The 25,865-nt window shown below is 40.0% G+C and overlaps 1 long non-coding RNA gene across 1 annotated transcript; it reads left to right on the forward strand.

The window, feature by feature from the left end:
* The first annotated feature begins 4,405 nt into the window (after positions 1–4,405).
* On the forward strand, positions 4,406–20,766 carry LOC116438181. Its single transcript, XR_004237621.1, has 3 exons — positions 4,406–4,641; positions 12,320–12,367; positions 18,791–20,766. It is a non-coding gene; the product is annotated as an uncharacterized LOC116438181 (long non-coding RNA).
* Positions 20,767–25,865: the final 5,099 nt, after the last annotated feature.

The following is a 25,865-nucleotide window of genomic DNA, read 5'->3' on the forward strand; positions in this document are numbered from 1 at the left end:
TAAAAGCAGTTGGAGAGCTGTAGAAATACTGAATGGAAACCTCCCTCACCTTTACTCTGCTTTTACTCTTGCCTAAACATTCACTTACAGGCTCCTCCAGGGTCAGAATACAGCATCAGATGAACTTTTGGTCTGACCCACTGTGATTGTCTTCACTTGTTTATAGCTTTAGGCTACAATGCATGGAGCCTGAAACATGCTAATATTTTCCCCTGTGTATTAAATGTATTACAAGTGAAGAATAAAAAGTTATTTGTAACTCCCTACCATTCTTAGTCCTGGAGTCTGTCCCATATCCAATGCTCAGCCAGAAGGAAGACTGGGCTCATCTGTTGGGCTGCTTTATGCTATGTAATCTGCTATATATCTGTGTCACATATAGCCCAGAAACCCTAATAATGCAACTCTCTATGTATTTACTAGCAGCAGGAGAAATAAATGCTTAATCTTTGATTTTTGCATGGAGTAGTCAGAATATTTCCCTTTGATTTTCTAGGTAGTGTAATGGTTGTTTAGTACACTACAAGGAAAGAAAATACTAGAGATTATGGCTGAATTAGTTGAAAAAAAATTTGGACAAATAAAATATTTATATTGAATAGATTTCACATTGCAGTGCCTGGGATTTGGGAACAAACATTACAAATCATGAGCAATATAGAGAATAGAGAATTTAATTAACAAAGCTAAAGATGGAAAAGAAAGCACACTGATATATGTAATGTGGCTCTCAGCTTCAATATTCAGCAATAAAATAACAAGTCAATGCCTCTAAACCAATCTGAAATGAGTGAAAAACAGAAGCAACATAGTTGGAAGGTTATATTTCAAAATGTAATTAGTGTCAGAATATTTCAGAACTACTAAAAGCAAATAAGTCACCAAGTTCAATACAAAGGGAAACACACATGACAAAGAAGTAATTTAGAGGGGGAAACATCTCATTATTTTTATTATTTAAATCTAATCATCATTAGATTAATTTAGAGGAAATTAAATGAAAGTAAAATACTACATCTTCATATTACCAAATAATTGGTGTCAAAGAAATTTTAATTTACTGGAAACAATCCCTTCTGTGCAATTAAAGGGAAAAAAACCCCAACTTATTATGTATGTTAAATAGCAGCTTTCACTGTAAAATATAGTTCTCCAAAGATTAGCCGTGGTTTAAATGAAAGGCTGCAGAAGAGGATTTTCCATGTTCTATCTTCACAAAATTAAAAAAGACTCTGAAAAAAGGCCTACACGTATATATTCAATAAGAATACTCAACTTTATTTCTTACTGTATTTTAAGGGATCTTTTGAACAAAATTAATATTTTATTGTGCAAAATACTGAGATTCATTTTCAGAAAACACATGTTCCAGCACAACTGCCAGGTGGCTGCTCACTTTAAATCAAAATCCAAAAGCCACAGCGCTGAGCATCGCCAAGGTGTCATTTACATGACCGAGCAAGAAGTTCCACCTCCCCGTGGCTGTGACATGCAAAGTGCCTTGTGCATTCTGAGCATGTTGAGAGTACACTGGCAAGGGGCCACGTGGAAATTTTCAGTGCTCCAGCCCTGACAAACCTCCTCTTCACAGATACCTCAGAAAGCTCTATCAGGGGGGTAGGGATGTTATTGGCACTTTTCTCTTAACTTCTCTATGTTAAATACAATAGAAAGTGACAAATGTTCACGCTTCTTGACGTGTGCTTGGGTTTCAGAGAAAAAGACCTCTTGTCTGGAAAAGCGTCTGGTGATACGGAGACCAAGTGACCTCTTTTTTTTGGTCAGCCAAGAAATGTGCCATCCTTCCACTGTTTTTCAGCTGTGTTGATGCAGCCAGGAACTACAGACAAATGGCAATGTGTAAGAATGAAAGTAATAATACGAGGTTTATATTGCTTTGACCCTTCCAAATTCAAGGTCAGCTGAATCTCAACTGGTCTGTGCACGGTCAGACCGGTTGTTTTATCCAAACTAGTTCATCCATCCCTAATCAAGATACTAGCAACCAACTGCATTGATCCTCTTGTATTCAGCACACAGTGTTTCTGTGCTCCTCAGAAAAAGATCTCACTTTAGACTATGCTCAGCCAAGAGGGTTTTTTCCTTCAGGAATCCACAGGTGAGAGCTCTCTGGCTCTGGCATTGCTCGGCATTGATTGCCTATCCCTTAGACGACCACTCAGACCTGTGCCTCTTAACCTCTGCAGTGCTGAGAATCAGTGCCAATTCAGCACTGCAGCACGGAACAGGAGCAAACTCACCTAATTAGCCCTCCCTGCTTCCTCCTGGAATGAGATCTCCCAAAGCACTGCTCCCTCCTTGAGGCTCAGCCTGCAGTCTTCCTCCCGGGGGTAAAGAAGGTGCATTTTTCTGTTCCAGAGGAGTCTTTGCACACTCCTCTCCTCAGGTCTCTCTCTTCCTAACCCCCTCTGGGCAGCTTTCCAGGGTAATTGAGTGCCAGTTCCTGTCCCAAACCTCCAGACATGTTAACTAAAGGAAATGCATGAGCAGCTAGGAAGAAGAGGAGAATACAGCACCAGAACATATTCCAGGGTCCTGGGATTTGTCGTATGGGTGAGAACCTGAACAGAGTGGAGTGTGCCTGCCATTTGCTCCAGGTACCTGCATTTCTCTACTGTTAATCAGTATTCAGAAGACCAATGCACATAGACCCACAACAGGGAGAATGTCCTCTTCACCCTTGATTTAGGCTGAGGTAAGAAGTCTGGTTTTAATGAGTTACGTGGCTACAGCCAGCAGGGAAATCCATCATGGATTCCAGGTCCCTTTGGTGGAGAGATCAGGTTTTGCTTTGCCCTTGCATGCATGCAGTCCTCTGCAGAAAAGAAAAATAAGTAGTCCTTAAACCAACTCTAAAAAGATTCTTTTTGCAGTTGGTGCCAGGTGGTACAGCAGAGTAAAAGTTGACTGCGCCCTCGTCACACTTTCAACTACAAAAACAGAGGAAAAGGTTCACTACCAGGCCTTTGCAGGAAACCATGCCACAGAAATGGAGAACTTCTGTTTTGCATAGTTACACTGCTATAAAATTTGCTAAAAAGAAGGAAATTTCTTAGCACCTAGTAAGAAAATATGACTATCAAGATGGTAACCAATAAGCAGCAAATGAGGGCAGTGGCCATGAGCGTATCTATGACATGGATTTTGTGATGGGCACATATATTACAAGCAAGATTTCCAGACAGCAGTGGACTAAGTTTTTTGTTTGTTTTTTTTTTAACATTAAAAAGCAGGTTAAGTTTGTCCAGGAAATTTGCTGATGAAGGAGGTTCCCACAGGTCTCACTGCATGGTGGGCTCTTTATGGTAGCTCCAGCAAAAGGATGCATTACTTTAGTGCAGGGAGGGTGGAAAGAATGAAAAACCAGGCAACCACAAACTATCTTGGAGCTACAGACCCTCTGAAAACAAAACACTGCTGCTGCATTTTCTCTTCTGCTGCAGAGCCCAGGGTGGCCCTCCAGTTGTGTTTGATTTACCTGATTTCATTTAGACCTCACAAGCAGCCACTGCCCTTGAACACAGGCCATGTGACACGCAGAACTGACAGCTTCTGTGGGCTGTCTGAAACACATCTTGGAGCTCAGGCTCCTCCAGCAACTACACTGTGATAAGAAATCATCTCTTGTAAACTTCAGCCCCAAGTAGCTGCTCATAGTCCATTTGTGACAGTGTTTGTTTTCCCTGCTGTAATTTTTCAGACACTGTCATACTCTATTTACTCACATTGCTGCGGCTTTTGGAAGACTTAATTTTAATTGATATTTTACTGTTCTAAGGTAATTCTACACTATTATTCAAATAATATATGTGCACACATTCCTGTTATAAATATATAGATACATGTGTTATAATATTGACTCCTCTCAAATTAAGTTTTAAATATTTTTAACGGGAAGGAAACGTATTTATAGACAGAAGGGTGTAGTGCAACCTCCACCCATCCAAAATAAATCATGATTTATTCCTTAAAACCATCCTTGCCCAAAATTGCTGTTTAATTAATCACTCAGTGCCCATGCTCTGGGGATACTTGTATTTCCTTTATTTTATTAAGCTCTGAGACCTCAGTCAGTTTAGCACAATACCAGTAGGTGGAGTAATGGTAAAGCAAATACCTGCTTCGGCTATTTATATTTATAAACAGCCATTTTTAATATCTTTTGCCGAGATTTGCATGAACTAGTTGTACATATATATCTGCCAGAAACCTCTATACATAGAAAGATCTATTACTGCACATACTTAAAAACATATAGATTAAAAGGAAATACTTAATACGTAAGTGATGAAGCACATCTTTGTCGTAAATATAGCAATTTTTGCAGTTTTCTCCAATTTCTACACATTGGGCAGTACATTTTGTGAATTGTGCTACAGGAAACCCTGCGTTCTCACACACTTAAAGAGAGCTGATCAGCGCCCGAAGGGAGCAAGGACTCGCTGCGAGTTCCACTTTGGAATTGAGGTCAGTTGAGACGTGAGAGACAGCTTTGGTTAATCGTGTCGTGACCTTGCCAACCTGCAGTTATACAGCGTGCCCACAGCCTTCAGAGCACTGGATAGCAGCATCATTAGCAAGACCTTTGTCCTGTGCCAGGGTGGAGAACGGCTGTCATGGGTGAGTGCCCTTACGTGAAGCAAAAGTTTCTATGAATGCAGCTGCTATTTGTCCTCCTCTCTGTTGCATAAAAGCCTCCCCACTATTCACCAGGACTTCAGATAAACACTAACAACTTCCAAGATCTCAGGTAGGTAACAGAGCAGAGCTCTAACAAATGCATGAGAGCTCAACAATCACCGCAGCAGCTTGGTCTCCCAAAGCAGTAACTTTAAGCCTCAAATTAAAGTCACTCCTGTACGTGCTCTCAAAACATAGAAACTTTAGAAAATGAAACCAATATGCACTGAAAGAAACAATCTCATTTGGACTGCAACCTGTAGTTTTTGTTCAGGCAAAATTCGTACCAGTCAGATGCAGGTTTTTTTCTTTCTGATAAAACAAGCAGGCACAAGTCCCTCAGTCAGTATAAGAATAAAACCGCTCAGTTATTATTAATGCCTTTTCTGAGTCACCACATTCAGATAACAAGTACAGTACACTTCTGTTCAGCTATCTCAGAATGATGTCTGAACCATAATGAAGAAAATACATTCCCTAATATCATTGTTCATTTTATAAGCAAAATGACTGAAACTGAGCTTTGATTGCATGCAAAAATTAAAAACTTGGTCAGGTTATCACCATCATTCTTCAGCTAGGAGATCCACAGCAAAATTGTATGTGCAGGAGTCTCATTTTGCTCTTAGTGATCATATTAAATTGCAAATACCGACACAGAAGGAAAAAAGAGGACAAGATTTCCTCTGTAAAATTAATATAGGTCTAAAGAACTGTAAATACCAGTCTCATTATGTGCACTACCGCATATAGGTAAGGTTATTTCCCCTATCACCATTTGTTCAATGCAGCCATGTGCAGATTATTAATATTAAAGCATCTCAGTCTCCCCACCAAATCCACAAGTTCAAGAAAACATTTTCTCACATTAAATTTAAAATACTGAATCCATCTGTGCTACCTTCTTCGGGATTGCTCAAGCTCATTATAATTTTACTCTGATTCTGTTTTTAAATTACTTATGATTCATTTGGGGTTTTTTTATCCTTTTAGTACATAGTATTCAGTAAACCAAGAGTACCTGTACTATTGTCCCTGCTAATGCAAGCACTGCAGTACAATCATCTTCTACCTCCCTATTTTTCTCTAGGAGAAAAGGGGGATGGTGCAGAATAACAGATATTTCAAACTAACCACCTATTTTCTGTCAGACAAAATATAGTCATACCCCTGAAAACAAACATAACCTCAACTTATTCCAGAGAAAGCAAGTGAGCAAAAGATGAGGGTAAAATATAGCACAATCATCCAATAAAAAGAGCTGGAATATTAAGGGAGTCATGAATTAGCATGTTCTCAAGAGATCACGCTCGAAATATCTGACATGTTTTGACATATATGGAAAGCATAAATGAGTCTGAAAGATAAAGAAGAAAGGAAGGTTTTGCAGAGCTGCTGCCTCACTTAGGGCCATATTCTTTGAGCTGCTGTGCCTTTCTGGCAGCTCCTGCAGCCTTTCCAGTGAAAGGAGTCAGCCAGGGCACACCCCACACAAGAGGGGAGGTGGCCTCCAGCACTGGCCCCCTTTGGCAGCCAACAAAGTAGAAGACAAGGGCTCCCCCAAGATCCAAGGCAGCACAGCAGGGGCAAGGCTGCAAGGATGGGGCCAGGGTAGAGGTGGGTGTGTCACACAGAGTTGCTGTGGCCTTTTCTCAAAAGGTAACCTCCCAGTTCACCCTCTGCACTACCCCTTGCTAGCTGCTACATTGGCTCTTCATTTCTTCTTGCTTCGAAGCAGCAAAAAGTATGACTGCCTGGGAAAGAAAACCCCACCTTTTTTAGCAGCTGAGTGCATGAAATTTAGTTCACATCTGATCATTTGGAAAATGGGAGTGTGAAGGGGGTAAGCTCATACCACACACTGGCACTTACTCTCCTGCTGCCTCGCATCCCATACGCCTGGCCAAATAGGACCTACTACCTGAATTTCAGGCTTGCCTTTTTCAAAAGAGACAAAAATGTCTTTCTTCTTCTCCTCCCTGTGCTTCCATCTTAATTGAGACCAAAATTGTTTTCTGCAGAAGCTTTTATTCTCATCTCAGGAGAATTTAGACTGAACAAGAATTCCCCCAATTTTCAAAATTATCACCTACTGTTACTCCAAGGTTACAAGTTAAAAGCTCAAAAACCAGAGCTATTTTGAGAAAAATCATACTATCTGCACTAATTTTCCTTGTCCCCCTTTCAATTTTTTTATCCCCCCCGCCTTTCTCTTTCAGGTAGTGATTTTCATAGATTGTCTGTGAGAAGGGCATTGACCCTTTACTGTAGTCTCCTGACTGCTCCCAAGGAATCCCTGTCCATGAAAAAAAAAAAAAAAAAAAAAAAAATCCTGTAGCATTTATTGCATGGGCCTCCACCACTGATGACAGAAAAGATGAACCAGGTCAGTTTTGTACTCAGACTTAATCTGGCTACAGAGTTTTCAGATTAGGTTCTACCTTGCCATTCACAGTTATACACCGCATAAGGTTGGGAGGTCTGACATGAGGGGTTAGGGGATGATTTAGTGTATGTATTTGCCCTTTTAATTTGTTTCTTGATGTTTCCAAGTCCAGAGAGCCCTTTTGCATAAATCTTATCTGATGCTGCCCAGAAAGGTAAGCTCACAATATTGCAGTCCTTTCTGCTGGTGCTATTTCATAACTCTGCATCCCACTTCCGTGCCTGCGAGGGGCTGTGTCTCCCTGTTATGGTTTGCAACATTTTATATATTACTCCCTGGGCTCAGAGCCACAGAGAAAAGAGAGAGTTTGGAAAGCAAAAGGGAAGCAGGTCTTAGTCAGATTTGTTATGAGGCAGAAATCAAGGGCAAGTCTGGAAGCTCTTGGAGGAAAATGAGACAAGAGAAAATAAAGCAGTGGCAGAGGGGCATGAATAAAAACTAGACCACTTCTGAGAACTTGAATATACTGCAGGTCAAGTCCAATATTTAGCAGAAATATTTTTCTTCTCTAAAAGAACTGTAAAAAACTAACAGAGATCTGCATGCAAATCTTAAGCTTATAGATTAATTCAGGTTGGAAGTGACCTTGGGAGGTCATCTGCGCCAACCTCCAGCTCAAAGCACAGTCAGAGCTGAATCCATTCCCACTCCGCATTTGTGGACAGGTGTGTAATGAATACCGCATTCTCAACCAAGTGCCCTGGTCCAAGAAAAATACAAATTAAAAAATCAGGTGTCACCCCCTAAAGTAGCTTGACAGCTGCAAGGTAAAGGATGCATCCAGCAGTAACTAACATAGATATTCATTACACTATCACTTCAAAGCACAGCTTTCACATGTTAGCAGCAGTCTTCTTACAGCTTTGCCTTATCTGCAGTAGCACGAAAGCTCAGGTAACATGCAGAAAAATGAGCTACAGCAATGCTTCAGTGGTAGGGGGATCAGAGCAAACCTCAAGAAAGATGTGAGGAAAATGTCCTTAGAGTCCTCCTAAATTTTCTATATAGAACTGCAAAATATGCTATAGCAAGAAACAAGATTCCCCACAGAGTTCATGTAAATGAGAGCTCTCAAAATGTATGCTAGATACCAGAGGATTTGTTCATTATTAAGCTTATATTGTGTTTACCTGTGTAGTGCAAGATTGAGGAAGACTTAATTGCATGCTATGTCCTTGCCCTCTGACCTTCATGTTAATTACATTTTGCTGCAGTGAGAAATAGATGCACCATTTTCTCTTATTTCCCTAGGACTGAGACAGTTATTAATTCCTAATAAGATAGCTTTTTCCATCTGCAGAAGGCTATATTTTCTTTTCATTGCATGCACTGTACTCCCAGAAGCTTTTAATTTGCATACACAGGAGATCACCCATTTAACACTTCCAAAGTAAACTCTCTTAGAACCACCATGTGGCTGTGCTCTGGGGTTTAATCTCCTCCTGGTCTGTAATCATAACACCCACAGAAATTAGCAAGATGAGGAGGAGTGAGGTGTGTATATACATATATTATATATCCTCACACATATATTATGAGTGTGTGCAAGGAGCATGGCTGCCTGGTGTCTTCACTGAGGTTCATTTTTTGAAGTGTTAAATGTAAAGACTGATCTTCAACATGCTTCCCACTCTTCCTGTGGAGCTGTTATTGCCATGTCGTGTGGCTTAGTTTCCAGCAAAGATGAGGTTCTTTTCTACATCGGTAAAGATTTCCTTCTCTTAGAAAACCTTTAAGAATATTCTTTTTATTTCAAATGGGATATTAAATGAAATTATATTCTACTCCCATCCTCACCTACTAGCTTAATAGTCATCACATTGCACAAATTATTTTTAATACCTTGAAAAATTCATTAAGTGAACAAAAGATCCTGACATAAGTCATAAGATTTTTTTTTCCTCAAATGTGAAGATAATAAAAAAGGCCTCTAGAATATTAAGGTCTACTTCTTAAGCCACCTTTCTTCCCATTTTAAAGAAGGGTCTTTCTGCTTATTTCCAGCAAATTTAGACACTAAGCTCTGACCAAAGATATTATTAAATCAGAGGATTTTTAACGTGTGCGAACCTTCCAGCAAAAAAGGGAGATATTCAGAATGAGACTTGTTTTCTTTGTTAAGAGACTGAGCACAGAAGGCAGGAGTTAAGCTGCTTCTTAGATTTCAAGCAGGGTGAAAGCTGCCATTTATAAGAGGCCTTCAGTCCTCAGAAAAGTCTCTGCCACACAGGCAAATAAATTTGGATGGAGAGGGAAAGAAAGCATAGCCTGTGTGGTGACAGTGGAAGCACCATTCCGTGCTGGAGCCTGCAGAGGTGCTGAAAGGGCTGAAAATCAGTTGTCGTCACCAGCACAGCTCAGTTTCTCTGAGCTGCTTCAGAGAGTTTCAAGCATGAAGAACATATCCTTGTCTTCCTCAAAGCTCAAGGCAGTTCTCCAGTGCTGGTGTACTCAGGAGGGGTTACGTCCACATGTGCTCTGCCTTTGCACCACATTGAATCAGAATTATCATCAGGCTTACCTGCTGATAAAAAAACCCAAAACAAACAAACAAACAAAAACCTTAGCAAAACCCAAAACACTTCCTGCCTTTTCTTTTTCCTACTTCTCTCACCCAACAACTCCAACAGATTTGGAATTTGAAGGAATCAATCCAGTGAAAGCCTGCAATAACATGGATTTAGGATGAGAGGCAATTTGTGTTTTGTCATAATCATTGAGAACAAAGCAGCAGGGTAATGGACAGATGCATTTATTTCCCCACAAACACATTTTCCCCAAGTCTTCCCCAGCCCAGAAAGCCATTTGAACAGTTTCCCAGTCCCTGGTCAGCAGCACTTCAGCTTGCCTTGTCAGGAGCTGTAGGACAGGCAAGTGAGGGAGGGAGCACACCACATCCCCGCGTGCCTGACACTGTCACACTCCCTGCACTACTCAAGCCCACACTAATTCAAAGCCATTGTAAAATTACCAACAACAGGAACTTAGTCCATGTTAATGCTTAACAGACTTAGAGTAGCAAAAGAGAAAGAAATTACTTTTTTTCAGGACAATCTCTTTCCTTTTACAGGTAATTCTGGTTTTGCACATAGTGTAAATATCTAAACCTGCACATGTTTACTTAAAGTATTTTTTTCATACTTAGCTGAGATTTTCAAAGATAACTAGATCAGTCAGAAACCAATAGAATTCCCCATAGATCAGCATAAGTAACTCATTACATCATATCTATGTTGCTTTTTCTGAAGTTGCTCTAGATTCATCCATTCTATTTGACCAGTGTGGGAAATTTTCTTTTCCAGGAAGTCAGAGGGCAACTGCAACATGAAAATGCTCATCCTTCTCAAAAAAATGCCCTTTCAGTAGAGGCTTGACTTGAAATCCAGTGGGATTGGAAACATGTCTAAGTGCTGTTTCATGTGAACTGACACCCTTCACGGTTCTCAAAGTTTCTTGGACATACATATGTCTGACTGTGCAGAGCAGAAGTGGTGGGAAAGTTAAATAAACCAACACATCTGAAACTTCTTTTCCCTTGTTGCATTTCACAAAAAATGATTCCACACTTAGATGCAATCAAGCCTTTCATAAAAAAACAAATCACTGGTTGACCAATTCTGACACAGCTGTGAAAATCCTTCTTAGCCCATTTTAGTAAAGGGCCCTCCATACTTGAAGTATTTCTCCAGCTTTGCTAAACACCCCATCTTAACAGGAATGGTTGATTAATCAAAACTGTTTGTAGCACGGTAACCTCCCAGACATGCACTAGAGGGTAATGTGTCACACATTGTGAAATAATTCTGCCCATCCCTTTCAAACATGTGACAAATATCCAGGGCTTGTAAACTCTATTTGACTGTCATATCCATATTTCATATTGTAAAGGAGCATCTAGCAACCTAATATGGTAGGATCCTGAAAATTAATTAAATCCTTGGTCTTTCTACTCTGATTTCCAATTACTGCCCAAGGTAGTGATCATATTCTCGTATGAGACTGAGGTAACCCACTGTTGTTTTCCACTAAAACAAATTTATGCATAGCTACTCAAACAAGGTCCACTAATAGCAGTTTGTTTGATTTAGCCTGCAGTCCATAAGGACCTATGAAAGGTTAGACTCAAAAAAATTCTATTAATCCACATCACTTCATCTTGGAAAATTAGGCTGAAGCTACCAATTCAAACAGGCAAGGGAAAACCACCAAGTCTGATATTTGTTACAGCAGCACAGCAAGTAATGAACATATGACACACTACTACCTTTATCATCCAAGCTCTCAACCTTTCTTGTCTTGGAGTTGATTTCAATTTATTTTTAAAATTCAGTCATGGATGGCATCATAAGCTTTGAAGCTGCAGGCCTCAGCACCAGGTTAAGAACTGCATAATGATGCCAAATCTGCTTCTACTTTTGTCATTTAGTGCACATAGTCTTAAATCCAAACAGGGTTATTAAAGATTAAAAGCAAAATAAGTGGTCTTAAAAAGCCAGATAAGCTAAATTGCTACAGATTATACATGTCTCAGTTCAAAATCATTAGTGGCTCTCAGAGTAAGAGATTAAAAGACAAAAATAACCCAATTAGAAAAGATTTACAGTGGGGAGTTGAATTATTTGTGCTCAGAGCAAGGCAGGATTTGATCAGAAGCACACGACAATGCATCGGCAGCAATGAGGATGATCAGGAATGTTAACTAGCACAGCTCTGCCCTAAACCAATCAAAATTGTGTGAAGAATAGCTGGAAACAGTTTGGGCATAGCATCTTGGATATAATGTCTGAGAACTTAGTCCACTTTGCATTGTCTGAACAAAAGGAATGGTTAATTATGAGCTTTCAGATATTTCTTTCACTATACCTGTAGTATGCAAAGCAGTGAATTTCAACAGCAATTTTCAACAAAAGCATGTATATTTATAAGCAGCCCTTATGCTATATTTGTGAAGGGAATGCTGAATAAAAGGTAGCTATACTACTGGGGTTGGATGATTTCTTAGCCATCAGCAGGGAAGCTGCAAAATAATTTTGACTGAACTGAGCACTCAAGAGTAAATTCAGATTTTCAGTTACCCATGTGTAATGCTAGTGATCTGCATTCAAGAAACTGTGGGTAGAATTTGGCCTCAAGGAAATAGCTTGTGTTAGTGCCATAACCTTTGTTTTACAGGGACTACAACATTTGGCCCAGAGGAAAAATACACCTCTTGTAAACCAGGTAAGCAAATGGGTACAGACCTGCTCAAGACATCACCAACATAAATCAGAAATAATCTCATTTCCATTTAGAAAGAAACTAATACTGTATGAAAGAGAGGTCTGTGTGGTTGTTCTGATTTTGGTGTTAGAGGGATTTTGGATTGTACTCTTTGGATGGGTGACTGAAGTATGTCTTTTTCATTGAAATTCATTTGTAATTTACTCATTAGATGCCGATGGTTGGAACCTAAAGAATTTATAGCTAGATTTCTTTAGATATTAAGTTTTCCTGTAATCAACTTCACCCATTCATGGCTACAGCAACACTGCTCCATGCTAATATCATCAAGATCTCTGCCTTGGTTAAATACCTCAGAGTGGGGCCAGAACTTTTTGCCTTCCAGCTCTCTTGAAGAAGAGTAACAACTTGTGACACTGTCAAATAGAAAACACTCGGGGAGTAGAAAATCATATCCTTAAGACAATGTATTAAATTAAAAAATGCATTTTTGAATTCTACTTCAGTGCAACATTGCTTACATTTCTGGTAGTATTTATGCTTTCATTATTCTATTCTGTATTTTCTTATGTTCTGTGGGTAATTTTCAGCCTAGCTTATGCCCACTACATAAGACTATGGTAAGAAAAGCCTTAAAAGCAAGGCTGAAGAAGCTCAGTGCACTTTGTGCCCCTGCCTATGGCAAACTTACTGGTCACAGGACAGCCAAGCTGCATTAAATCTATTGTGTATTTTTATTGCTGGTTCTGGCCAGGAGGCACTGCAGGAAGATGACATCCACTGCCTTGCCTTAGCCAAGCTCCATTAGGAATGAGTAACAGGAACATCCCTGTGGGCACACTTCCCCTTGCTAGCACACTGCCTAAAATTCCAGCTCAAAACTTAGCTGGTATCACTGCATTTATCACTGTTAACTACAAGTGAAATGCTTATCTAATTATGCTAGCACTTCCTCCTTGTTTCCTGTGGTTAAATCACCTGTAAAAAGTAGTTAAAAAAATTTGCTTATCGTTCTCTAGTTTATTTTTAACACTGCTAATCTGTGCAAGCATATGACTTAACCGCCACAAGGATTTTATGCAGCCTTAAATGCTGCTGTGAATATTCATCTTCTTTCCCAACTCCTACCTGATCTACAGGTAAGGCTTCAGGTACTAACGTGAGGAATAATTTGGTAACCCACTGTAAACACAGAGGATTATAAATTTTTTAAAGAGGTTTTATATTCAAATCAGTATGAAAAGAATGAAAAATCTACAAATACCATAACTATTTTCTTTTAGAAAATCTTTGGACAGCAAACAAATGGATGTTCTATACTAATAGAGCTGAGCAACCATAATATAAGGAAAAAAAAATATTTTATTGGTGTCTCTGGACTTGCTACTGCATTACAAAGAAAAAACCAAACCAAACAATCAAACAAAAACCCACAAACGAAAAATTCCCCAACCAACCAACAAAAAAAAAAAACCAACCCAAAAGCCCTTGAACAAAACTTCAGTCCTTCTACTACCATACTAGATGAAAAACAATAGGGGATTTTCAAGTTACATTAGAAAAAGCCCCAAACTGACTCTGTTACCACAACTTCAATACTTGTACCAATATGATCATGAATGACTGAACTTAGGGTAAACAGAAATGAAGTCTGCATTTCAAAATCAAAAGCAAAACATAAAACATTTTATATACAATTTCAGCTTCAGAGGCTAAGTAAAGGCATGTTCTCCAGCTAAGCTTCATTCCCAAGCCAAGGACATATCTCGCTTTCAAACAAAGTACAAATCAGAAATGTTTTAATGAATTCAAATCATAACCATCCAGTCACCGAGGACTGGGGAAGAATCAATTTGTCTGGTTTAGTCTATTATAAAGCCATATTATTCCCATTTGAAGGAGATGCATCATCTGTGAAGACACCATCCAGTTCATCCTTCCAGAACATGAGCATCTTTCCATTTTCACTAAGTTGCACGGTTTCTTACACCATGTAATACATTTCCTTGGGGGGAAAAAAGTAAAAATCTGCCACCAAGAATCCTGTCCTACTGAGATGGTCGTCTGTGCTCCACAAACAGGAGATCTTTGTACTTTCAGAGGTACATAATTCAGCAGGTTTTTCTTTTGTGTACCTAACCGAATCCCACATGCTTCACAAGCAAACAAAGACTGTGGAAAACAAAGTTTCAGCTGACAAGGGGGCTCCAGCTTGCCAGGCTGACTGGTCCCATCAGCACACAGCACTGATCCCTGGACAGCCAGATACAAGTTCGGCTGCAGAAATTTCTCCGTGTGCGAGGAGGCAAAAGCATGCACCTGCTTCTTCCAAAGCACCAGGAGCTAAATTAAACATTTAGTGCTCATCTCCTGCCTGGGGAGCCCAGCCTGGGGATGGGCAGCTGCTGCCTGTAATGGCACTGAGGGGACACCTCACCTTGGCTGCTTCTTTGCTCTGCTGGAAACCTGTAGGTGCTGGAGACTGGGTAACCTAAAGCTGGCAGGGCACCTGTGCCTTGCAGCCAACTCACTCTGAACACTGGTTTTCAGCATGGCTGTTCTTTCTCCATCCTGGTCATTGATAGTTAAGTGATAATTAGGCATGAGACAAATCACTTCAAGACCAGAAAGGAAAGCTGTATATCACTTTTATCCAATACAATAAATACAATTAAAAAGAACTATTGCTGTCTCTCTTAGTTTTCCTCCATATATATCAGCTGTCATTCCTTGAGCTTTAAAGTGCTTGAATAATAAACCTGCACAGAATTGAATTACTTCAGTAGCAAGTTGATTAGTTCCCACATCCAATAAAATGTCTGTGGTATCTCATATATTTGGCATTTAATGTTGTAATTAATAAGTTCTTGATCATGTGCCTCTTACAGCCACAGGTCAGTGACAACAGTGACATTCCCTTTCTCAGCAGGAAATTGAGCCTCCAAGACATTTTCCTAAGACACTTTCAATTATGATAAATTGTCAGATTTGCTTCAGTCATTTTGAGAACTACTTGAAGTATATATTCCCAGGTAAAAATAGTGCAAAAATATAAAGCAGAGTTGGTTGGAGTTTGTGCAAATCACAAATTTTGGGGAATATTTCAGCTTTTTTAGGATCATTATAGATTCCCAAATGAAATGTGTACTTTTTCAAGTACATGTCATTCCAACTTAATCTAGCATTCCAATAGAGGGCCAGATACCAAATTACTTTAAACCTGTGTAGCTCCATTGATTTCAATGGGTACATGTTCAATTTATTCCACACAGGGATTTGTCCCTTTAATTTAATGTTTTAAATGCAATGTTTCAAAGTCATTTATACTACTTTTCTTTTTAATGATATATGCAGAAGATTATTATTTTTTTTACAGTATTTTGTTAAATATCAAGATGTTGTTTGCTCCATTTTTCCAAATACGTTGACAGTGTGACCATGAAAATACTAGTGAACATACAAGGATAGAAGTATTTTTATGCATTTTCATCTAAAACATGTGAGATATAATCCAGACAGAGGGTTGGGGGGGAAAAAAGGAAAGAAAAAAGCAATGCTATGAAACCAACATTACTACAGCTGCTTTTTTGGCACCCGCAGTAAAGTGAAGGTACATTGTATTTTCCTGTTCGCAAGGTTGCCAAGGTCACACGCATGCACTTTTGAAATAATGCTCAGCATATCAAAAAATTTAAATACTGAAAGCAAACTAAGCTTATTAATTTCTAGTTGCTAGTAAGAATGAAAAGTTGCAATAAAAAGGAGAGAAAGCATTGCACTTAACACCTCTGATACAATACGCCAAGGGGATAGAGAGGCAGAGGAAGAGGAGGGAGGGAAAAAGCATCCTTTATGTTGCTTCCCTTTCCTGGAACTTGTTCAGTTAACACTCTCTGATCAAGAAATGTTTCCTCTGAAGACAAATTGCTGAGAACTCTCTAATTATCAGCTTGGCTGCACATACTTAACATTTACAGTCCCACCTTGCTGTTCATGTTTGTAATGCTGCCAGACCTCACACACACACACCACAGCTTACACTCCCAGCAAATTACTAATTTCAAGAATGAACAGAGGTTGGGTCCTCTTCATTTCTATCCTAGTTTTTCTTCTAGTCTTCAGGGAGAGAGTTTATCAAGGTTTTTCTTTCTTGAGTATAGGGGAAGAGCTAGAAACTTATTTCAGCTAAAGTTGAAATTTTTATACAGCCATGTGTCTGGAATATTAAGAGGAAAAGGAATATGAAATATCATGAAACCTGGTGTTACTGCAATAAACAATAAGAACTTATAAGATAATATGGTAGAACATAAAATAGTCATACTTTCCTCAGAAAGAAGAATCCCCCAAGCTTTAGGAAGCCTGTTATTACTCCTTTAAGTTCTGCAGACTTAAAACCTCAGGATAGTGAGCTCACTGCTTTGCCCAAAATCACGGAGTCAGTTAAAAAAACCCCAACAAACAAACAAAGAAACCCAAACCCCACATGGAATTAAAGATCTTTAGGTTTATCACCTGCTGAGTGGGAGTGAAAATGCTGCACCTTGCTTTAGACCCGGAGTCAATATTCCCTGAGGAAACTGTTACTTGCTTTAGGAAGCAACTGCAGGCGCTGGAAATACTAAGCATTGAGAAATGGCAAGGGATGAAATCCTGTCTAGCAGAGACAGAGTTCCTGCCCCTCTGCACAGTTGTGAAGGACCTTTGCACCCTTCTCCTGTGAACACCCCCCAGCAAAGTGTGGTGTGAAGACCTTGGAATTGTCACCTGCTGGTGGCAGTAACCCCAAATGGCACAAGCCAGACTGGACACACCAGCTCAAGCACAGCGGCCATCGATTACTGCCCCAGGCATTGTGCCCAGGGGACAAAGTTGCTCTGCCTCTGGGAACTGGACAGGACACACAGAAATCCCCACCCCCTGGAACTTTGGGGTTTGCTTGTACAGAAGCCACTTGTGACAGCAGATGTGTGTCCTCAGGCTCATGTCTCAAAGGACAAGAACATTTATCTCAGCAGCACCTGTATTACAACCAGGGCTTGTGCACCATAGAACAGAAAATAAAAACTTGTCTTAGGCCGAAGAGTGTCACCAAATTTCCTCACGCGCTAAGTACATACAAAACATGTTTTTTGCTGCTCTAAAATCCTTCCCTCTTTTTAAAAAAGATACACAGTGAAATTTGTTTTAATGCTGCTCTCTAGCAAACAAATTTACCAGTTCTGAGGGTGTTAAGGATGACCTCTTTCCTCACAATATGAACACAATATGTTCACCCTTATTTCAGAGAGGTTGTCAAGGTACTTTATAAATGTGAACAGTAATTTATTTTGCAAATTAAAAAAAATAATTAGTCTCATGAAACACTTTAAAAATAATCATGCTTGTATTACAAATTAGTAAGAAAAATCCAGAAAATTTGCAAGAGACTGAAACTAATTATCTCCTTGGAAATGACCAGTAAAGAACATGGACACCAACATCAAACAACTCCAAAGAAATTAAAAACAATAACAACAAGAATATTTAGAAGGACAATTGTTCAAATAATTAAAAAGGAAATGAGATAAATATCATACACTGGATAGAATACAGAAAGCATAAAGAGATTAAATTTAAATATGGGAAAAATAATGCAAAATCTATTTACTATAATAGCAGAAAAACATGAAGCATCAGTGAAACCCTGACTCTCATAGGTAAATAGCCTGACTGATAAGATCCCACTTTTCTTATCTGCAGGAATTGCACCCAAAGGTGCAATCAAAGGATTTCCTATCCTCTGGCTTAGTAATGTGCTGCTTTCCAATTTGTAAGATTTTTATTAAATTCGTATGATAATCTGAGCTTTTAATACTTTCTCTTTGTAATACACAGAACCCAGGAAACAATTTGTTCAGGTAACTGAGAGGTTCTCCATCGACTAACTGTAAATATACTGGCTATGTTTTTTTTTTTTAATTTAAAAAAATCACCCACAAATTAAATTATTTATTGAAAACAAGAAAAGTCATTAACTTAAAATTCATGAGGTTTAAATTAAGTGTGGGAAGGAGCCACTAAAAAATATGAGCAGTCAAAATCTTTGCTGGCTGTTCACACGGACTGTCTTTCCTATAGAAAAATCCATTCCTGGTGTCTCTGGGACAGACATCCCTCTCATAACAAGCTTTGTCTACGCAAAGTGATTTTAACACCCATTTCACCCACACCAGAGGTACCTTCATCACATCAATTTTCACTCAGTGCTGTGTCATAAAACCCCTGACTCACCCCTATTGCCCTCACTTGTCTGACTCACTGACTAGCAGGGACTGAGAATTTTAATGTGACAAAGCTATTCAATGGAAATCAAAGTGTCTTGCCTAAGCCAGATGCTTTATACAGGAAAATCTTCATTATGTTTTATGTTTCCTATTTCAGGATGGAAGGAAGAAAGGAAGACTTTGGAGACAATTTGATTCAAACCATGCCCTTTCATTTTGGACTGGATTCACCAATATTCTGTTTCTCAGATCTATCATGACACCTCACCAGAGAAATTTGCTCCATCTAGAGCTCACCTTTTCCCTGTAGGCACGCACCTTTGTTGAGCTCCAGCTACACTTGCACACCACAGCAGCCCCTCCAATTAAACTGTTAAACACTGTCTGACTCATAAGACTGCAGTGCCTGAGAGAGGATGTAGTTTGAGTCCAAATCTGAGCCAAAGCAGACAAGGAGCTGATTTTCAGTTTTAATAAGGCCCTGGCCCCACACAGGCAGTATAACATCACACCTAAAAACTTTTGGAAGTTCAAGGGTTTTTAGAGTTTTCCACTCTAAAAATAATTTTATTTTCCTCTTAATCCAGGAAAAAACCCACAATTTTGGAATCACAATTTTCAAGCTCCTTCACATCACTTTGGGTACCATCCAACTTTTATGCCCTTACTGTCATTCACAACACCCCGTAATACACCCATCCTTTTCCACCCCTCTGTCCTCCCCAAACGCACCCATTGTCACATCTCCCACCCATCATCTCGCCCATCCCAGCAAGAATTCCTGGGGGTTGAAGCAGCCATGGGCAGCAACTACAGCCGCACCTCAGCCTGAGTTAGGGCTCCAAGTCAAAAACAGAGCTACAAATCTTGGTCCCAACCCACAGGGAGAGAAGCGGAAGCTGTTTTCCCCCACAAATTTGGGAAGATGAGTAGAAAGAAGGAGCTGGAGTACAAGGCAAACTCTTAGAGGTACTTGCTCGACAGGGAAGCAGATGTGCTTTGGACCAAACCTCAGCTGGGTGCAGCACGAAGAGAAACCGGCACAAAGAGGAGGCAGGAAGGATGAAGTAATTGCTGATCTTTACAAGCCCTATGTAAAATACCATTCATAATGGTGATGACAGTCACTTTCTGCAGGCAGGCACAAAGGGCTTTTTCTTCCATGGCACTCTGACAGTTTAGGCAGGAAGAGAGAGGTGGCCAGTGGAAGCAAATTGTCAGCGATCTGTCACCAAAGAGCAGATTACTTTTACCCTCCTGAATTTTCCCTCCTGAGTTAAGATTAGTCTCTGTTGAAACCCAGGGTTCTGTTCAGCACTGGCCAGCACCCACACAGATGAAATTTCTTTATCAGATCTCTCTAGATAGCTAGTTCAAGCTCAAATCACTCTGACCTCAGGAAGAGGAGGAACGGTTGTTGCCAAATTCCAGAGAACAAAGCACACTGTACAATCTCCATAATGAAAAATCATTAAAGCTATTTTTCTGCATGCAGGCTGCTCTAGCACAAATTAAACCCAATGCAATCACAAGGGAATTAAGGCAAATAAAATTATTGTAAATAAATTACTACTCCTAAAACTACTTTGATTATTCTATATTTAGCCACATGTGCAATAACAGAAATTAATCTGAGAAGAAAAGATTCAGTTACACATGAAATGCTGCTGCAGAGTACCAAGAGTTTCTGAAGGCAAAGGAAAGCCTCCTTGGTTTTATTTGACTTTGTTTTGATAATCACTTTGCTGTTTACCCAGGTATAATGTCATCTTCCTTGCAGAACACTGAGATCCATGTGGAAAACAGAAATGGCTGCTAATTATTTCCTTCTAAAAGCAAACAAGAGAATGAAATATCCTGTGTAACTGAATTTGAAAAATGCCAAGAAAGTTTCTTCTCTTTGTAGCCAAAGTTAAAGCTTTTGGTGAGAGCTGAAATAGGGGGTGGGAAGAACATAAGTTTCCATTAATTTCCAGGTGCACACGTACTTTGTCTTTAGCTGTCAAAAGGCAGCCTTTCCATGAGAAGCTACAACAAACTGATGAAAAAAAGCAAAGCCTCTGTCACAGGGGCTCTGCCTTTGTTCTGTGTTTGTCCAATGCCCAGAACACTGAAGCTCTGCCTTCTAAGCCAGATATAAATAATCATGGAAGGAAATGAAAGAATAACACAAAAGAAATCAAATACATGGGTAACTTGAAAGAAGGGATAAAACTGTCTTTATGCTGTTTAACCCTTACTTATCTTGCTCTTGATGCTGCCTAAGGAAGTTATTTTATTACAAGTCAGCAATATTTGCAATTTGCATGCTGCCTTCTTTGCAGCATGTCAAAGGTAGAACCAAAGGAGCTTTAGATACGTATATTTATATAGCAATCACACTCTTGAACAAAACAGCTCAGTTTCTCTCTGTGAAGCATGGCCCACTTTCACTCAGCGGAGCCCATGAGGGCCACGAGTTATACAGACCAATATATTGAAATTCCCTAAGTATTGACAAGAAATCAAATCATTTGTGCTTGCCAGGGACCATTGGCAGCCTTTAATATCTATATATAGCACCCAGAAACCCAAAATGTCTCCTTAATCTCTAGGACAAGAATAAGAGCAAGGTGCCAGCCCACCTGCAGGACAGGCCCCTGTGGGGGGCTGATGAGCTGCTGCTCACCAAGCCCAGCCCATCAGCCTCTACAAATGCTGTGCCTCTGTGCCAGGACCCTGAAAGCTGGATCAGACCCTCACAGCACAGTAGGGGAAATCTTTCTCCCAAAAGTTACTGTTCTTATCCCTTTTAACAGAGCCACCAAAGAAAATGGCAGTAATTTTTCCAGATTCGTGAAGCTCCAACAGCAGCAAGCATTCTCTTGGAAATGATCCACCATCCATGGAAACGAGACAACACTTAAACTTGCCTAGGTGTGTCTTCTGTGCACAGATATCTGCGTGATGCATAACAGCACGAGGCAATTAGATACAGTATTTATGTACAGAGCTGTGCAGCCAGCTAACCACGATGTGTGGCAATGAAGGAAGGAAAAAGGTGCTTCAAGTACAGTCACTTCATTTCCATTGCACAGGGAACATTGATGCCTTAGGCATCATGAACAGAACACATGAGAGGAGAGCAACTACTGTCCACCAGAGCACAGTTTGCCCTACACAGTATGATCAATGGATAAACGTGCAGATTTTGTATTGATTAGATGGTTACTTTTCAGTGGGAAATAGCAGAAAGAATTAATGGGATAGCCTCAATCATCTGCGTATTTTGTATCACAGTATCTCAAGCAGCACTTTCAGATCTTGCTGCGCTTTTACTGCTTTGCAGGAAAAATAACATGAAAATGTAGACAAGAGAATGAAAGGTGGCTGAATTCAGAGGGGTGTACAGACATTTTCTTGAAAGTAAGGCAGGAAAATTTTGCCAGGTAATTGTACCAATATTGCTAAGAGCAGAGCTACAGAGTAAAAATATGTTGGTACTGTGATTTTACAATTTCATGTTTCCTGACTGAGAAATACATTTGTGACAACATGCAGAAAAGGTGGAAAAATATCTCTGATTTCACCAGCTGACTGGAAACCTACAGAAAGGAAAGGTTAAAATATCACAGTGGCTTTTTTTTTTTTTTTTTGGCAGAAGAACCTGGCAGAGGGACTTTTGCTGTTGGTACAATTGCTGATCTACAACTGACATGAGGTTCCAATGGAGTTATTCCCAAATCATCCATGTGCAAAGAAAGCATCTGTGTTCTGTTTTCACCAGACCACAGTGCTAGCAAGCGAGACGCCAAAGAAAGGAAATGCTACAGCATCATCACTTTGCATTGAAGACAACGAGGCTATTTCAGAAGACAACAAGCCTGATATTAGTTCATATTATAATCAAAACAAATCAAGCACGGACAATTTGGATCACCTCACCAGGCTTTATACACGCAGGAGGAAAATTTGGTGGTAGCCAGTGGTAATACAATTCTGATGTGCTGTGCTGAATGGCTACATTTGTCATTTAGCATTCAGAGTTCCCAGACTCAAATTCTGCAATGTCCTCTGATTGCTGATTGTTTCTGGAGAAGTAGTCAACAACTTAGCTAAATAAATGATAATACAGTGGCTTTTCAATCTACAGTTTGTATTGGATTTCAAGCATTTGAGATGGAAATACCAACCTGCTTGCAGCTGCTGCACTTGTTGAACAGCAGAGAACAACAAAGAATCAACACTGGCATTTATAGCACACAGTACCAACATAAAAGTGAAGGTGTACATCCAAGTGTTACATTAAAAAAAAAAATCCTGCAGAAATAAAAAAATAGCCTAAAAGTCCTGAATCACTAAACAGTTCAACATGAATGGTTACATCAACACAGCCACAGAATCTGTAATATAGGAGAAAAAAACATTACAGGTATAAAATGTATGTCTCTGCATTGATCCCAGATGAAAGCAAAGAATAATTATATTTGACCTATGGCTAAAACATAAGAGTATAACTAATCACAATAAAATAATCTATGCAAGAAATAGAAATAAGGAGAGAAATGAAGACAGACATGTAAGAGATGAGAGAAAGTGATAAATGAAAGAAAGGGTGAATCAAAAACCCTCTCACAGATCTTTTAGCCGAGCAAATTTAATGAACATCTTTGAGTTTTATGAATTTACCAAGGAAACGCTGCTGAACATGTGAGATGAAAAACACTTCTAAGTATATTGTAGGCCTAAATAGTGTGAAGGAAGCAGTAGAGGAAGCCAACAAAAATCGAATGAAATGCAAACTGTGTCCTGTGAGAAGCTGCTAAATGGGGCTGGAAGCTCAATGTGATGGCTGCAGCACAAGGGCCTTAATCCATATTTGCTGATGCAAGTCTTGATTTCTGAGTGGTGGAGTCAGATCATTTGTCTGGCCCTTTTGAAATTCCCACTGCCAGTCTGTGGGCCCCTGATCAGGAAGGGAATGGCACTTTTCTCCCTGAATCACTAAGCCAAAGACCCATCATCGTGTCAGAGGCTGGGAGGGGCTGCTGCTGATGCAAGATGTGTTTGGATTAAGAAACCCAGCAATTTGGCCTCAAAATAGAAACACTGGCCCAAATGCTCTGGCTGAGTGCAAGTTCCTAAGTGCATTCTTCCTACCTCAATTTTCCCTGTGGTTTTAATTGAAAGCTGTATTGTTTGCTGTCCATCCTAAAATATTGAGTAATTCTGCTGTGCCCTGCTGGACAGCTGCTGTGTTATGGCCCAGAGGTAATTGATGGAGAGATCCCCCTGTTCCCCACACTGGCTGTTCCACTGGGGAACAGAATGTCTTGCTTAATGCTTGCAGAGCACTCGGAGATCCTTAAATGAAAGGCATAAGAGCACAAAAGACCATTGTCATTAACTATAAGGGCCACTGCAGAGCAATGGAAGAATATTCCTTTTCCCTGCCCATCTGGGGTTTTGCACACTGCCCAAGCAGTGCTCCCATCCCCTGCCAGCTCAGAGAGCAAGAGATCAAATCTGTGCCTCTGGCATAATAGTGCCGAGTGCTAATTACAGAACTACCATAAAACATCTGCTGTAATGCATAACTATAATTCCTTGGCATGCACAAATACAGCACCTCTGTGCTCAGAGCACAGTGATGGAAGCAAATCCTGGGGCCCATAGCGGGAATGGCCCTCGAGTGACTGTCCTGGAGCCCAGGTGAAGAAAGGCAGAGGAGCTGGGAGAGGCACCAACCCCTGGTGCATTCCCTTCCTGCAAAGGAGGCACAACTGCAGGCTCTGCACTCACAGAAGTGAAGGAAGCTGCCACCTATCCCTTTCCAGAGCAAGGTCAACAACCTAAAAGGGAAGTAGGGCTCAGCTGAGCCATGTACAGAAAGGCACCTTCCTTTCACAGCCCAGGGTCACCCAGAACTAACTGTTTGTGAGACACTGTGAAGACTCACCCTGCCAGGGGATGTCTCAGAGAGGTTTGGTATGAGAATTAGTAGTCTTCCCCAAGGCACAACCTCTCCAAGGAATGCCTGCCCATGGCTAGGCATTCCTTGCTCCCACTGCACAGATGTGCATACATAGGCTGTCTTTACCCACCTGCAGGAGACACAGAATCGGCACAAAGAATTAAAATAAAACTTCTGTTCATATTTGTTTGGAAAGGGCTACTTCTCATTCATGCTTTGAGTCAGCAGTTACTGACTGCAGGGACCAAGAGTTCTTACACACCAAATATGATGCCTTCTTGTTTTTAGAATTGGAAAGATGTGGACCCCATCCTTCTGGTATGGCACCCTGATTTAAAGGGCTTGGAATGGCCTATATAAAAACTCATCCAATATATCAGGCTTATAAACTGGAAGATAAACTCCATCAGGATGGAATCCCCAGGGAAGTCATCAAATGCTCCCTTATTCCCATCCGATGTACGTGGAGTTGAAAAAGTGGCACAGAATGTGCCTGCACTCCGCACCAGGGTCACAGGGAGAAATTATCTGCTGCAAACTTTTTGTTAGCATGAAGCTTCTTTGCACTGCAGCCCTGATGTGTCAGAAAATATGTGCTTCAGTGCCTTCAGGAAATACATGTCCTAGCTTATTACATCTCTCTTTTCATCAAAGAAGAAACACTTACAGCAATCACTGCCACTATTTTAAAATAGTATCACATTTTAAGCATCAACACTAAAGTAAATGTGCAATAAGAACCAAACCCAGACTCTGCTTTTCAAGAAAGTCAGAGACAAATTAAGCCATTCATTCCACAACAACAATTTATGTGCTGATATGACTAACCCTGAAGACAACAAGGCCAAAGAAAACCCCAAACCCCACAACCCTAAAAACAAACAAACAAAAAAACCGCAACCCAAAACCAACCAAACAAAAAACCCCCACCAAAACAACATATAATGGCTTTGCAGTAGTTCTGTGAGCAAATTCTGTGAAAAATACAAAAGTGCACCAAGCTGTCCTGCTAATATCTTTACAGTAAAAATGGAAATGTTGACACTTATCCATGCACAATGGTACAAGAGGATGTGTATTAGATAGACTCTTGAGCCTGAGATGGATAAATAGAGATGAAACACTGCTTTTGATGGAAGGCTAATCAGATAAATTGGAAGATTTTGTGTCCTGAGTTTCTTGGATTTGTTTTGTCTGCATAGAAGCACCTTTAGGAATTCAGTGTTAAAATAAGCTTTCTCAATGACAAAATTGACAATGACAAAATTGAGTATCAAAC

The sequence above is a fragment of the Corvus moneduloides genome, chromosome 2 (genome assembly GCF_009650955.1).
Source record: "Corvus moneduloides isolate bCorMon1 chromosome 2, bCorMon1.pri, whole genome shotgun sequence".
NCBI lineage: Eukaryota > Metazoa > Chordata > Aves > Passeriformes > Corvidae > Corvus > Corvus moneduloides.